Genomic DNA, 14,166 nt, shown 5'->3' with positions numbered 1-14,166 from the left:
GAACCCAAACCAACCAATGGGAAACAAAGGTGACCAGGGGCAGGGAAACCCCGTGCCTCCCCCTCAGGGCACCTCTCCCAGGGCTCCATGGCAGGGGGGGGAGACCCCAACAATCTCCCCCACAGATGTGAGAGGGGTGCAGAGAGCTCAGGAGAAGGATGGTGGAACACCTTCCCAGCTCACCCACTTTGAGTGTGACAGGAAGAACAAACACTTCTGGGGATCCACTGCAGCCCAAGGGAAAACAGAAAGAGATTTGTCCCTTCAACTCTCAGTAACCACAGGATCTTTCCCCTCACCCAGGCTGTCAAAAATCACCCAGTCAATGCTAGAAATTAACTTGTCTGAGGAAGAACATGCGAGATCTCTCCCCCCGCAATATGGCAGGACAGGGGGATGCAATGGTCCCCAGGAAAGTGTAGCTCAGCGCTTCAGTCATCTCCCCAGACTTGAGCAGCTGAGCTGTGGAAATCACTTTGACGTAAATCTCTCAGCAGCTTTTTTGTCTGAAATAAATGGTCCATAAAGGAAATGCAAAATTGTTTGGTGGACAGGATTATCTATGTGTTTACTGCTCTCAGCACTTTTCTTTTGACTGTGTAGCTCCCATTGGTGTGAATAGCTCTGCATGAAGCTAAACTGCTGAACACAAGCAGGGTGTGAGAGCCTCTCCCTTTAAACTTGTGACAGCTCTGCACTCGTGATTGCAGGAAATGTCAAGTTAGAAGAATTACAAGTAGTACAAAGTAATTATTTTTCATTTCCAAGGTTGTCTGTTCAGTGTTAACCCAAATGTAAACTTTCTATACCTCTTCATCATTATCATAAACCTCCTCTCACCCCCCTGATTTCATTTATTTATTTATTATATATTTCTTACTTTTTCATTCATTTATTTATTTATTACTTTCATTTCCAGTTGCTGTTTTACATGTGCACCCTCACACATACATGCACACAGCTGTGGCAGCTCATAGTGGGTTTTTTCATGGTATTCCATCCCTTCAGCTCTATTTGAGTATGTATTATTCCATTTCCATAACATGCTGATGATATACAATACTTGTATAAAGGTTCAAATCAATGTTTATCACATCAGAGCACTATCATTCAAAAAGGAAGCACAAATCAATAATTCATTAAGCAAGAGAGAAATGAATGATTTGAATTTGTCGTTCTTCTCCCCTCTAATACTTTCAAAAGGAATTGCATTGTTTAAATGAAGTTTGATCACTTTTGGACTAAATGAGCCAGATTTAATGCATCTGATAGTAGTCAGCATAGTATTCATCATGGGACAAATAGTAGAAATACACAATTATCAAATACATTTTTCAGGATGCTGAAACTTCTTACTCATTGAAAATATTTAGTTCTATAAAAAATACTGGGAGTGAGGGGGCTGGGGGGTTTTATATGGGGTTTCAAGTTGAATGAAATAGCTTTTTTAAATATAGATAAAAATTATTCTTTTCAAGTTGTAGTCCTTCATGTTCAAAATACTTGTCTCATGAAAAACTAATAGAGCTACCTTGAAATAAAAAAAATTTACTCTTTGCAAAAAGGGTATATTTAATCTCGGAAATGTTAAGAATTGTAACACTTCTGGAAAAATTAGAGAAGTTTTCCTTGGGGCTTCAATTTTTGACTGAAACAACCAGAGTAGACATACAAACGTGGCTGCTAATCAGCTCAATATTTTTTTCTTTTCACTGATAATCAGCTCTAAATTTCCTTCTTGTATCTGGAAGAACAAACTCCACCATTTTCTGGTATCATGTTTATGTTGACACTTCAGGAAGGTCCCAATTTTCTTTCTCTGAGCCTGTCCAAACCCACAAGAAATCTAGGTCATCTCCTGCATTGGAAGGTGGACTAAATGAATGAGCCCTTGGAATTCAGATACACCCGTAGCCCTCCTAATTTCCTAATTCACCAGCAATAAAGTGGTCATTGCTGATGACACAGGGAATTCCTTGTGGTTTCAAAATACAATGACAGAGTATCCACCAGGAACCACAGAGAATTAGCAGTTGCTTTCACTGAGGATGAGTGTCCTCTATTGATTGGTTTTCATTGCCTGAACTCAATAACGCTTTTATTTATGATGACATAGTTTATGATTACTTATTTATCTGCTGTGTGTAAGATGAGCTTAGAATCAAATTACCATATTTACCAAAATGGTAAATTGGATTCTGGATTCTTGCAGAAGATATTTTATTCACAGACGTATAACAGAATTCAATAGAAAAGAAAAAAAAACCCACGATGGCATTGAAATTTTCCAGTCTCTACTCTTTGATATCCCCATCACCGAGATAATGGCTTCCTCTCTGCTCAACTTCTGATCCATTCTGATGGCCCTGTGAGGATCTTTGTTTTCAAAATTTTTACCTTCCCTATAAAATTCTACTTTCAAAGGTGAACTTACAGCAGCTGAAATCAGCACAGCTCTCTCAGAGTTATTTGCTTGACAGGTCAGATGTAGTCTAGGCTGGGTTCATGAACTGGCTCCACAAATGCAGAGACAAAAAAGGCAGCAAAGACTGTTAACGTTGTGTAGCTCTGGGTTAACAGGTCCCTGAGTGAAGTCACCTAGATTGTAGTGGGGACAGATGACTTTGGGCTTCCCTTCTTGTCATAGTTGTCATACTCTTCCCTGCGGGGGCAAAAACCAACCAACCAACCAACCAACCAAAAAATAAAAGTAAAAATAAAAACAAAAACTAGAACAAACAAAAAAGGAAAGAAAGAAAACTCCCCACATCCTTACCTATGTTTTCTCATAAATAGAAGTGGACTTATTTTGTGGCAATATCTGTTTAGTTGTTGTGCATTTAGGGTAATCATGGGTAACCCATGTTAACGGAGGCAACACAAGACAGTATCACTTCTTGCACTGGCAGCCCCTTTACAGGACTACAGATAACATCAAAGTAACTCCTCTATAAATTAAGCTACTGGTAATAATTAGGACTGGAGAAAAAAAACCCCAAAACTTTTAATTTTCTTATTTATATCTTCAGTCAATCACAACATGGTGCAGTTTTGTTTTAGCTTGTTTGCTCAATAGAGATTCCTCTGTTGTGCTGATTGACACAGTGCCATTGTATTTTTTATTGACTTTTAAGGTAGTTTTTACAGTATTCAAGGTGCACAAGTTAACAGAAAAGTAGTAAAATTTCAAGATAGAAGGAGGCCATAAAGATGCAGAGCAGGTATAACTTACAGTAACAGGAAATTACAAATTAAGGATAACTCCCTTGTTCCCATACCTAGTTAGTCCCTCTGTACATGTTTTCTGAATATGTCAGTAAAATATGAAGTGCTTACATACCATAAAAAGTTAATAGATGATAGAGTTAGCAAATACTTTAGGATTATTAATAAGATTATTTTACATATGATTAGGCTGAAATTCAGAAGCAAGCAAGTACGTATACAGTATTTCTGAGCTGTAAAGACTTTAATTTTTGAAGAACTGTGTTTGGTCTAAATCAAGCAAAGACAATTAAAAAAGATATGGACTTTTAAGTACAGGTAAGGAACATAAATATAAATATGATATAGGTAAGAGTAAAACACTTTCCTTGAAAGCTCTTTGTACATGAGCTGTTTCAGACATGTCATTTGGGTTCAACAGAGCAGCCTCTCTTTATGAAAACGTAGTTTTGTGGAAAACTTCAAAGGACATACATGACGAGATTCTTTTTCTTTTTGCAATCCATGTAGCTGTATGCACTCTCTGATTGCTTCTTGCTAATATGTCTTTCTGTTGAACAAATTCCGTTAAACCCGAGTATTTTAGGAGTCTCCGATCCTGCTTTGGAGAGGACATAGTTAGATTTTACATGTTGATGCTCTTCTAAGTGATGAGTCCCTGTAGAAGGACTTCCTGAAAATTATATACCAATAATTTCACAGTGCTTCCCATGTCATCTGTAGATATCTGTATTTACCCATGAATAAAATAGCACAACTATGTTACAGAATCTCCCTGAGTTCAGCTGTCCAATATTTTTAAGGCTTTGTTAGTGTTATGCTATCATCTTTTTCTCTGTTGTTTTTTTTCTGGAGCAAAATGGTATCTTTCTTTTAATCAAATAATGGGCTTTTGTGAGCTTGTCTTGTTTCACAGATTTTGCAATCAGAAACCTAAGGTTTGGGGTTTTTTTTCAGTTATATCTTTCCAGTTTCACTAACAATACTAATTATATTGATCAAGTTTAGCCAGCATATTGGAGAAAGAGAGGCAAGTCACAGAACAATCCTTCATTATCACCTGAATAAATACATTTGGCTTCTTGAACTAATCCCTCTGTTTCCATTCTGTGGTCGATAAGATGGATGTTTTCAAATACAAATAATACCATTCTAAATCAAGCTTCTGATATTGATCAGATGAACATCTACAACACACCCTGTTTCTCTTCACCAGCCACAAAGAGGACCAACGGTAACCAGCTCTTGTCTAGGTGAAATGATTTGCACCCTGAGACCAGCATAGTCCTGATCATGATGGACTTCTCTGTATCACACAGCCTTTAGGCGCTCCTCAAGGAATTTCTCCTGCAAATATCCCCAGGTGATGAAGCTCATGTCAATCTCACCAAGCAAGTGTAGAGTCTGCTCAAAGACCTCTATCCAGTAGCACATAAGGTGACTTGGGATGATGCTTTAGCTTTATATCAACCTTTGCTGTGGATACAGAGTTTCCATTTCATTTAGATGATCCAGTCAGAAAGAAGAAATAATACTGAAAGAAAGGTTGTCGTTTTCTGTTAAATTCTGCAGAGCTTTCCCATGAAAAGATAACGAAGGCGTCTCTTCACCACGAGGCATTTTGCCAATTAAGATTTACTGTGTTGTCTTTACACATGGGATTTACTGCAGTTGTTTCAACCACTGAACTTTCTCTCAGGCATCTGCCCACACCTTATTATAATCAAAAATCCTTGTCATTAATCCCATTACATTGTTCTTGGTCGTGGGATAAATTCATCAATGGATGATCTCACCCTGCTTAATCTCATTAGTTTAGATTATTTCTTTTCTAGATATCCTTATCATAATCTTATCATCACAACCCTTGGGAATTTTGGCCCCAAAAGTGCTGTCATGTGTGTTGGGTTTGTTGGTTGGTTTTTTTTCTTTTAATTAATATTTCACAATTTGATAAGAAGGTTAACATTTAACCCTCAATTGCCTCTGATGAGACAAAGAAAAGCTTTGGAAATGACTCAACAGATGAGTGCATGTTATGGATCTCAATTCCCTCCACACGGTAGCGCTCAGATTTTTAAAGATTTGCTTCTGTGCACTGCCATTTTTCACAGGTATCTAGACAGAGACATCATTTGCAGTCAGCTGAATGCTGACTGTACCCCTGACTGCATCACTTTGTTTTGATAGAACCCGCTCAATCATACTGAGCAGTACCTTTCCTCAGAACAGACTCAAAATTTCAACTCTGAAGGTATTATCTGAACTGCCAGCTAATACTGAATAAGCATGAACTCCATCAATTACTTCTTTAGGAGGAAAACCCCACAGTCTTCCCTGTATCTAATTTTCTTTTTCTGCAGGTGTTCTAAAATACAGCAATATTTTATAACATGAGAGTGCTTTCTTTCTTTACAAGGTAGGTAAAGGAGGAAAAGCTACTGATACTGCACATCCTTTATAAATGAAGCTAGAAGTCATACTTGTTGGAGCACGGGGCTCCATGTGAAGCCTAGGTCTGAGTTCATGTTTACCTTAACAGATTCAAAATAGACCTTGTGGCTCCTACAGGGAGCTCAGCAGACACCAGATTACACTACATTAAATTTAGCACTTTTTTGTGGTGGAAATGGTGAAGCTGATGAGAAAATGATTCAAGATTTTTTTTGAGTCTGAAAGAGACATCAATTGACTGTAGAGCTCTCAAATCTACCGTGTCAGATGCCTGCTTTGGAAAGGAGGTAGATCAGTGTGTTCATCTCTCTTTCAAAGGCTGTTTATGCACTTTATCTAATGACTCTTTCATGTAAATGATCTCCCTCTGAGTTTAGATTAGAGCCCTTGGAATAATAAAATGAGGTTAGGCACATATTAGTATGTGGATATACTCCTCTGCTCCTCTGAGGTCTCATAACATTATTCATGAGTATATGAATGACCGCAGTCTGTTCTGAGTCTGTTTTCAGGTCCCTTGTGTTCCCCAAAAGAAGCTTTTCTGAATATTTATATGTCATTCATGATTCAAAATGGGTCTTTATTCTTCAGCCATCCAGTCACTAATTGCATTTAAACTGACCAGTCTGGGGACAGTACCCTATGATTGAAGTAAAACATGACACCTAATGTGCATTTTGTAGTGAGTAGGTGCCATTCATGAATGCCTCATACTCCAGAAACTGTTGGTCAAAGCTGCTTAGCGAATGTTTATAAATAAATCAATTTTCAAAAAAATCAATGCAAGGTTGCAAACAATTTCTAGGAATAAAAATACCCACACAAAATATTGATGACCACCATTCAGACTGCTCTGCGGGGAAAGCTGCTCTTGGAGTTGAAAACTCATTTGAACAAATATACAAATCATTCATGAGCCCAGCAATTCAAATAAGCTGATCGCAGGCAACTTGTGCAGCTGTATGAGATAAACATAATATTTTGTTATTTTTTAGTTTTATTCTTTAGTGCAGTTGCACAGGCCGTTTGCCATGTGCTTCGAGAACTCTTGTGAATTTGTGGTCAGAGGAATACCACTACAGAATCATTGCATTAGTAAGTGTGGTCCACTAGTGCTCATGGTTTAGCAGATTTTGCCTTCACTGCTATCCAATCAATCAATTCATCTATCAACTGTTAGCATAAACTTTTTTGTGTTATATGCTTCCATGACTTACATTTCTGCTTTTATTTCCTCAGACTCATTTTCTTTATCTTATTTTCTTAGTCATAATCGATAGTTCTTCAGTGGAAGTCCACAGCTTCTTGTGGAATGATGTCACTAATATTCTTCTGAGTCTTTCCTTCCTTCCTTTCTTCCATCCACCCGTCCTTCCTTCCTTCCTTCCTTCCTTCCTTCCATCATATGCCAGCTCTCAGTAAGAACCTCTTACCACTTCTTCGCAACTCTTCCTTTCATTTCCTACGAATTTCAGCAGTTTCCAGAAAATCAAGGTGGTGACAGTGCACCACTCCAATCCTAATCCAATCCAATGTAGGAAACTGATGTGGTCCATGTGCCTTTGGTAACCAACCAGTGAGTTTCCAGTGCTGCACAATGACTTTACAACAGGCAGACATTGGTCAAAGCAGGATGAAGTGTCAGCACTCTAGCAAACTGTCAAATCCTAATCCAGCTACAGCTGAGTCCAAGAAACTTGTCCAAGAATTAAGAGTTAACCACATGCATGAAGTCTCACTTGCATGCATGAATACAGGTCAACCATCACTGTATATGAAATAGAGATTTTGAGAAAACAAAAGTTATGCACAAATAATTGACTTTCTGGCAAGGAAAACCTTCTTTTCTTCCAATGGGTGACTGAGTTTCCAACTATTGTGTTGCAGTCAAGGAGACTTCTCTAATTTGCTGAGCTCAAGGGTTGTTGGCATTTCTGTAGTCCTGAGAAATCCTCCTGGATGAGGAGAATACTTGAGTCCCAAGGAGAAGTTAAGTCTGTAAGGGGGTATCTCTCCAGATCAGAACTGCCTTCCCCAAGGGAATTCATGAATCCTTTGCTTGAAAATGGAAGTTGAGATGGAGGGAGAAAAGATATAGAAAATTGTCACCCAGGGTATCTGTTTCAGAATCAAATGTCAAAAATTTAGTAAATATCTCTTTTTCCTTTGATGTTTATGTTCTGCTATTGATAACTTGGGGGTCTATAGTAAATAAAAGAGTTCTGTTCTTATTGGAAGCTCTATAATTGCAAAAAGGTTTCATTCTCCCATTGCCCAAAATCTCAAGCCAGTTTTGAAGAATATCCTGGAAAAAGTGGAGTTGTTCCTCCATGGTTTACCAGAAGTTGGGAACACATCATGTAATTGTGCAGTCAACTATCTCTCTGTCATACTGCAGGACTGCAGAGAAAATACCTTATCTCTGAGAACCTCATGTGAGTTGGCATGGAGGCAGTCACCTGCACCCCTGGCCGTGGTTTGAAAGTGTAATATAAAATAAATTCTGTAAGTCATATGAGACATCCATCTGAAAACACAAATGAGCAGCATCAGTACGTTTTTAAAATTTAACATATTCCCTATATTAACATAAATGTAACATTATTTAGCATAATTTTCATATTAACATATAGGGATTTAACAATCCTCCAAACAGCTGACCTATCCAGGTGGAAGAGGAACCATGTGAAACAAATAAGGATGTGTATAAATACCAAAAAAAAAAAAAAAAAAAGAAAAAAGAAAAAAATTTTGGGTGGTCAGTCATTAATTAGTTATATTAATTACACTTCCACTAAACAAAACCAGATCAGTCAGTATTTATGCTCAAATAGAGCGGTGTTCAATAAATGAACTCCCTGACCCCTGTGGCAGTCTGATGCATTCCTGGAAGCTGTTTATCCTGTAAAAAGCAGGAGTGTAACTTGTTCTCAGGAGCAAGCCCAGCAAAGACTAAAGGAGTAATTAAAGACCAAAACTTCATGCTATATACCATAAAAACCTCTAAACAGCGTTGGCCATAGTGAAGCTTTATATTATAAATAGACTGAAACGCTAGGTTGGCTGTCCAAGCACTCTGTTTTCAGATATATTGCCGAACTGAGAGTTTTCACTGGATAATTAGCTGTGGTAGAACAAATTTCTGCACCTTAGGTTGATTTAGTCCTTGGAGTCCCCATTTGACTTTCTGAAAAGAAAGTATGCGATTAATTGCTCAGCAGCCTGACTGGAGAGTTGTAAGGAAACTACAAGTTAATACCCTTTGAGTGCATTTGAAAAACCTTCTGTGTAGGTAAGCTAAACGAGAGATCGGCACACAGGAAAAAAGAGGCATATTTGTACTCTGGTTTACTGATGCAAGACAGACCACCACGCAAACATTGTGACCCCAGGAGGTGAAGAAATGCATTTTCCCAGTTGTTGTGCTTCTGGCTGGCAGCTTGGGGGCAAGAAATGTATCTGCATTGTGCCAGGGCTCATCAGCATATGAAATAAAGTTTATCCTCAGTGCCTGTGGATTACTGGGATGGGGAAACATGAAGAAACATCTCACACCTGACCCCTATACTTGCCTTCCAGTGTTCCGATCAGTGAAAGCTGTGAACTCTGCTAACCAGGGAATTTCCCTGGTTTAACTATCAGAAAACAAATAGTCTGTGAATTCTATGTAAAAATAGTATAGAAAGACATGGGCAAGTACTTAAACTTTCCCACCAACCGTACAATTGTGCTTGTGTGGGCACTGGCACATAGCTGTGACATCATCTGCCTGGGTCTGTGTACAGTCATGGTTTGCAGAGAAAATATGCAGTGTGTGAGATTCACCATGGGTGTGAAGCTTGGCATGGTCAGTGCCTTTGTTTGCAATCACTCAGAGTCAGGAAAGGAGAGGGAAATGGAATCTGTCTTTTATTACAAAAGCACAACTGGGGGCAGTTCTGTAACGTACAATAAATAATAATAATAGTACCAAAGTAAAAGTCTTCTATCTAACAGCCTGTTTGGTGTGTGAAACACTTAATTTAAGCATTTCCCTTTGTGCATGAATCTTTGAAAAGCCATTTTTAACGTGAAATCTGACAGCATTCGTTCATATTCTCCAATTAAATTTTGCCATTTCATGGCTGTGATGCAAAATTTCAAGGCTTCATTTTTAATGCCAGAGGAGGTCATACCACAGAAAAATAGTGATCTCTTTTGGCCTTAAGGTGTAGGAAGAGCATAGTCTATATATGCGTAGTGTCTTTTATGGAAAAAAAAGACACATTTCTAACACAAGCAGAAAAAAACCTTCTCTCTATCACATATAACACCCAGAAAAAGTAGTGATCTAGTAATTTGTGGGTGAGAACTCTGTTTTCTAGATACCTATCAGTAAGGAAATGTCAGGTAGTGAGCAATTTCATCACTTTTTTCTGTATCTCTTTTTTTTTGTTGTTGTTATTACTATTATTACTATTATTATTATTACATCATCATCATTATTATTATTATCATTATTATTAACATTATTATTGTATTTTCCTTTTCTGCCTTAATGAACACCCCTTATCTCAACACACAAATTCTACCCTTTTTTTTTCCCCACAACTCTCTCCCCCACCCCCCTGAGAGGGAAGAAGTGAGCAAGAATCTGTGTGGCATTAACTGCCAGGCTAAGCCACATCAGGAATTGCAATTACTTTATTCCCATAAATATGAATATGTTCTGAATAAGTCCCATCCTGGTTAGATGAAAATTATAATAAGCCTGGAGAAGAGAAGCTTCAGAGTGACCTAACTGTGCCCTTCCAGTACCTGAAGGAAGCTGACAAAAGCCTACTGTACTCCTCTCCTTGACAGCTACTTCCTCTCAAACTGCTTGTTTCTAGGATGGCAGCAGATAGGGATTGGTGACCTTTCCATGCAGGAGGTTGTTTGGAAGAGGTAAAAAACATCTTCTCCCCCCAGAGATTGCCCAGACAAGTTGTGGAGGATCTCTGGAAGTGTTCAAGGTCAGGCTGGATGGAGATCTGAGCAACCTGGGATAGTGGATGGTGTCCCAGCCCATGGCAGGGCAGTTGGAACTGGATGAATTTTAAGATCCCTTCCAACCCAAATTATTCTACGATTCTGTGAAATGGCCAAGATGCAAGGAGGAAGTGAGGCCAACATTAAAGTTCACCCAAGAGTTCATGTACTCATTTTCATATCTGCTACGTGGATCCTTGTGGGAGGCATGCGAATGCGGGAGGGGAAAACAGCCTCTAGCAAGCACCCCAGCATGCCTCTTGCTCTGTAGAAAACTTGCCTGTACAACTATTTCTTTTGGCTGGAGGCTCCACAGTTCTGAAACTTCTTATGAAAAGGGAAAAAAAAAAACCAAAATAAGAGAAAGAAAGTATCCCTAAAGGCCTCATTCCATGATTTGAAAGCCAATTTTTAACAGCACACATAACTTTCAAGATTAGATGCCCCGAAGCAAAATAGAGTTCAGAAAGTTTGCATTTTTTTCTCCACAGGAAATGTTTGGAAGTTCCATGAAATTGTGTGCAGGGACTGCTGGCAAGGGGTGGGAAGGGCAAGCCCCAAAATAGAGAAGTGTAAAAGCAGGACATGTTTTTTAAAAATACAGTGTTGGGCAGCTGCCTTGGAAGACAAACATATTTCAGGTCTGAAAGGTTAGAGTGCATGTCCCACCATTTTAATCATGGAAAGGCTTCAGACAACTGACCCCTTGCAGTGATACTGTGCCTCATTTAGATCTCTTTTACAGCTGTTTGGGCCAAAGTGAGTCAATTCACTTAATGAAACTCCTCCTGATTTACATCATGGTAAGTAGACTTGGAAGCAATCAGAGAGAGTAATTCTGGCATATTCCATTAACCTACATTCACACAAAAATGCTGTCCCTTTCTCTTCTCCCTTTAATTTCTATTATGCTCAGTTCTGATTCATAAGGCTGGAAGTTGGTTCATTCCTGTCTTCACACTTAAGATAAATAACATAACAGATGTGTCACTGTGAAGCCCTACATGGATCGCTATTTTTCTCCCACTGAATTGTGACTTGGAAACAATGTTGGATGACAGTTGTGGACATTGAAAATTGCTTGAAATGTGAGGGGAATATTAAATTCTGAACTCAGTCCAGCCTTTAATAGTGTGCCAGCCTTTGTCATCAGTTACTTAACAATAGATATGCATTCTACTAGAGAAAAATGCCCCGTGGTATTATCTCCATATACACAGACTGTAAATTATCATATGGCACTACAGAACATGGCTGCAACATGGGCCTTTGTAATCTTTTGGGTTTTGTCTACTGGAACGCTCTTTGGCTAATACAATGCAATTTGGCACCCAGTGATGAAGAGGAGGTGCAAGGTACTTTATTCATACAGTTCTTTGTGCTTGGAGATTTTATTTTTGCAGTTTGTTGGGGTTTTTTTTTATTATTTTGTTTGTTTTCTTGTTTGTTGTGGTTTTTTAATGTATCTGTGTCACGGTAAGTCTGGACATCATGGCTCCTTCGTACTGGATGCTGCAGAAATCTTCCACTGCTATTGTGGTTCTCCGTGGGGTTTCCTTTTGCAAGTAAATATATAACCACTGGTTATATATTTTTATTAGTGATAGGAAGAAGATAAAGAAACTGTGAGAAGTAGCAGGGTCACTGTGTTAGAGCTGGCTTGTGGCAAGCATTGCAAATGGAAACAGGGCTTCTCCATGTATTTCTATGAAAGGGACAAAAGAAAGGGGTGACATAAAAATTCAAGAGGACTGGGAATACTTAAAACCACACAGTAGAAGAAGTAGTGCATCTGTTGAAAACAGTCATTTCAATGTTATTTCAAGAAGAACTACTTCCATAGGAGTATTTCACTATTTACCACTTGCAGAAAGTCTCTGTTGACAAGCATACATGCATTAAGTCCTCAGGTCCTTGGAAAAATGGATAAAAATTATTTTCTGTGACACACCAACCCCTTACAAGGGAAAATTTTACTATGATAAAAAAAATTGCTAACATTTTGTTTTGTAGAAACCATTTTGAAATATTTTGAAAGCTGTTCTGCACCAGGACACTTATTTTTTACATCAGTGAGAGAGGAAATGGACATTTGCTGAAAGCAAATGAAACCTGTGGAAATGTTTTATAGACAGTACATTGCCTTATTCACACCACAGTTTCCTTAAAACATTGTAACAATGACTTTCTAATGTTGAACTTATATTTTATAATTTATGCTGCTTCATTTCTTTTGGCATATCATTCAGTGAGAACAATGAGGAGGTCGGTCAATCCTATGTTTGTTTCTATTGATTGTCATTATTTATTCATTAGCTCATTTATTTGTGTCATGCTGGCAATACACATGACACTATACAGATAAGAAAGCATTGACAGTCAACATGCAAATGCACAAAAGGAAGTTACAATTCAACATTATCAATTAGACTAAGGACTGTCTTGCTAACTCCAGTAATTTTAAGAATTCTGGGGTTTGGTAATTTTTTTTTCATTCCTTTTCTGGCTGACATCAGTGAGACTCAGCTGGGGTTTTGCACTGACATCAACATGAACTAGTGACAATCTATGGGAAACTGGGGAGACTTATGGCTTAATAGGGGCATTATGAAAAAATATTTGATGTGCTTGAAAGGGGAAGCAACAGCAGAATTCTGTTTCTTCCTTAAGGACCAGGTAAAACAAGCAAGCAACACAATGAATGTAAAATTTTATAGAACCATGATAAATATTTAGCACTGAGACTAAGTACTGGGAGTACCTTAAAGTCCTGGTTGGGAGTCACCACTGTCACAGCTGGACCTTTGGGAAAAATTTCTTATTGTTTGCTCCAGCCGTAGCACAAGTTGTGACTAAGTGCCATGACCTTGCTTTTAAACACTCATAATATGACACTTTTTTCTTCTTTTTTTAACTTTTTAATGTTTTTCCCCCTATATTTCTTCCTTTTTTTTTTTTAATTAGTAACTTTCAACATCTATGTCACATTCATAAGTGGGCACTAAAATCGCAAGAGGACTGGATTCACAAACCTGGCCTTATGCAACCTTTCCAGATTCTACAGTCCATTGTTTAAGATATAATTTCCTTAAGGTGTTGGAAACTTAAATTCACATTCGTACTTTCAAGCAAAGAGGAAATTTAAACTCCCATCTTCCTCTTCCCAGACAATTACCCTGGTCATTTGAGGTGACATAGAAAAGTACAAATTTATTTGACACTTCTTTTTGTTGTGGCATCTGAATTCCTTCGTGAGTCTATCACCCCAGTTTGAAAATACTGTATTTAGTATTGTGTATTTTGGACATTTCTAGTTGTCCTTCAATTCTGCTTCCCAATTGACTCAGTCTAACCCAAATATGTGAAAACTTTAAGCTGAAACTGTGCCTTCAGGAAATAAATGCTTTCCTGAAGAGAAACTATTCACCATATTGCACTCCAGGCTCAGTCCAGCAATGATTTATGTCTATACTTAAT

This window comes from Corvus brachyrhynchos, unplaced genomic scaffold (genome assembly GCF_000691975.1).
Source record: "Corvus brachyrhynchos isolate BGI_N302 unplaced genomic scaffold, ASM69197v1 scaffold8, whole genome shotgun sequence".
In the NCBI taxonomy this organism is placed as follows: domain Eukaryota; kingdom Metazoa; phylum Chordata; class Aves; order Passeriformes; family Corvidae; genus Corvus; species Corvus brachyrhynchos.
The sequence above is the reverse complement of the archived record's forward strand: the minus strand, read 5'-3'. Positions refer to the sequence as shown.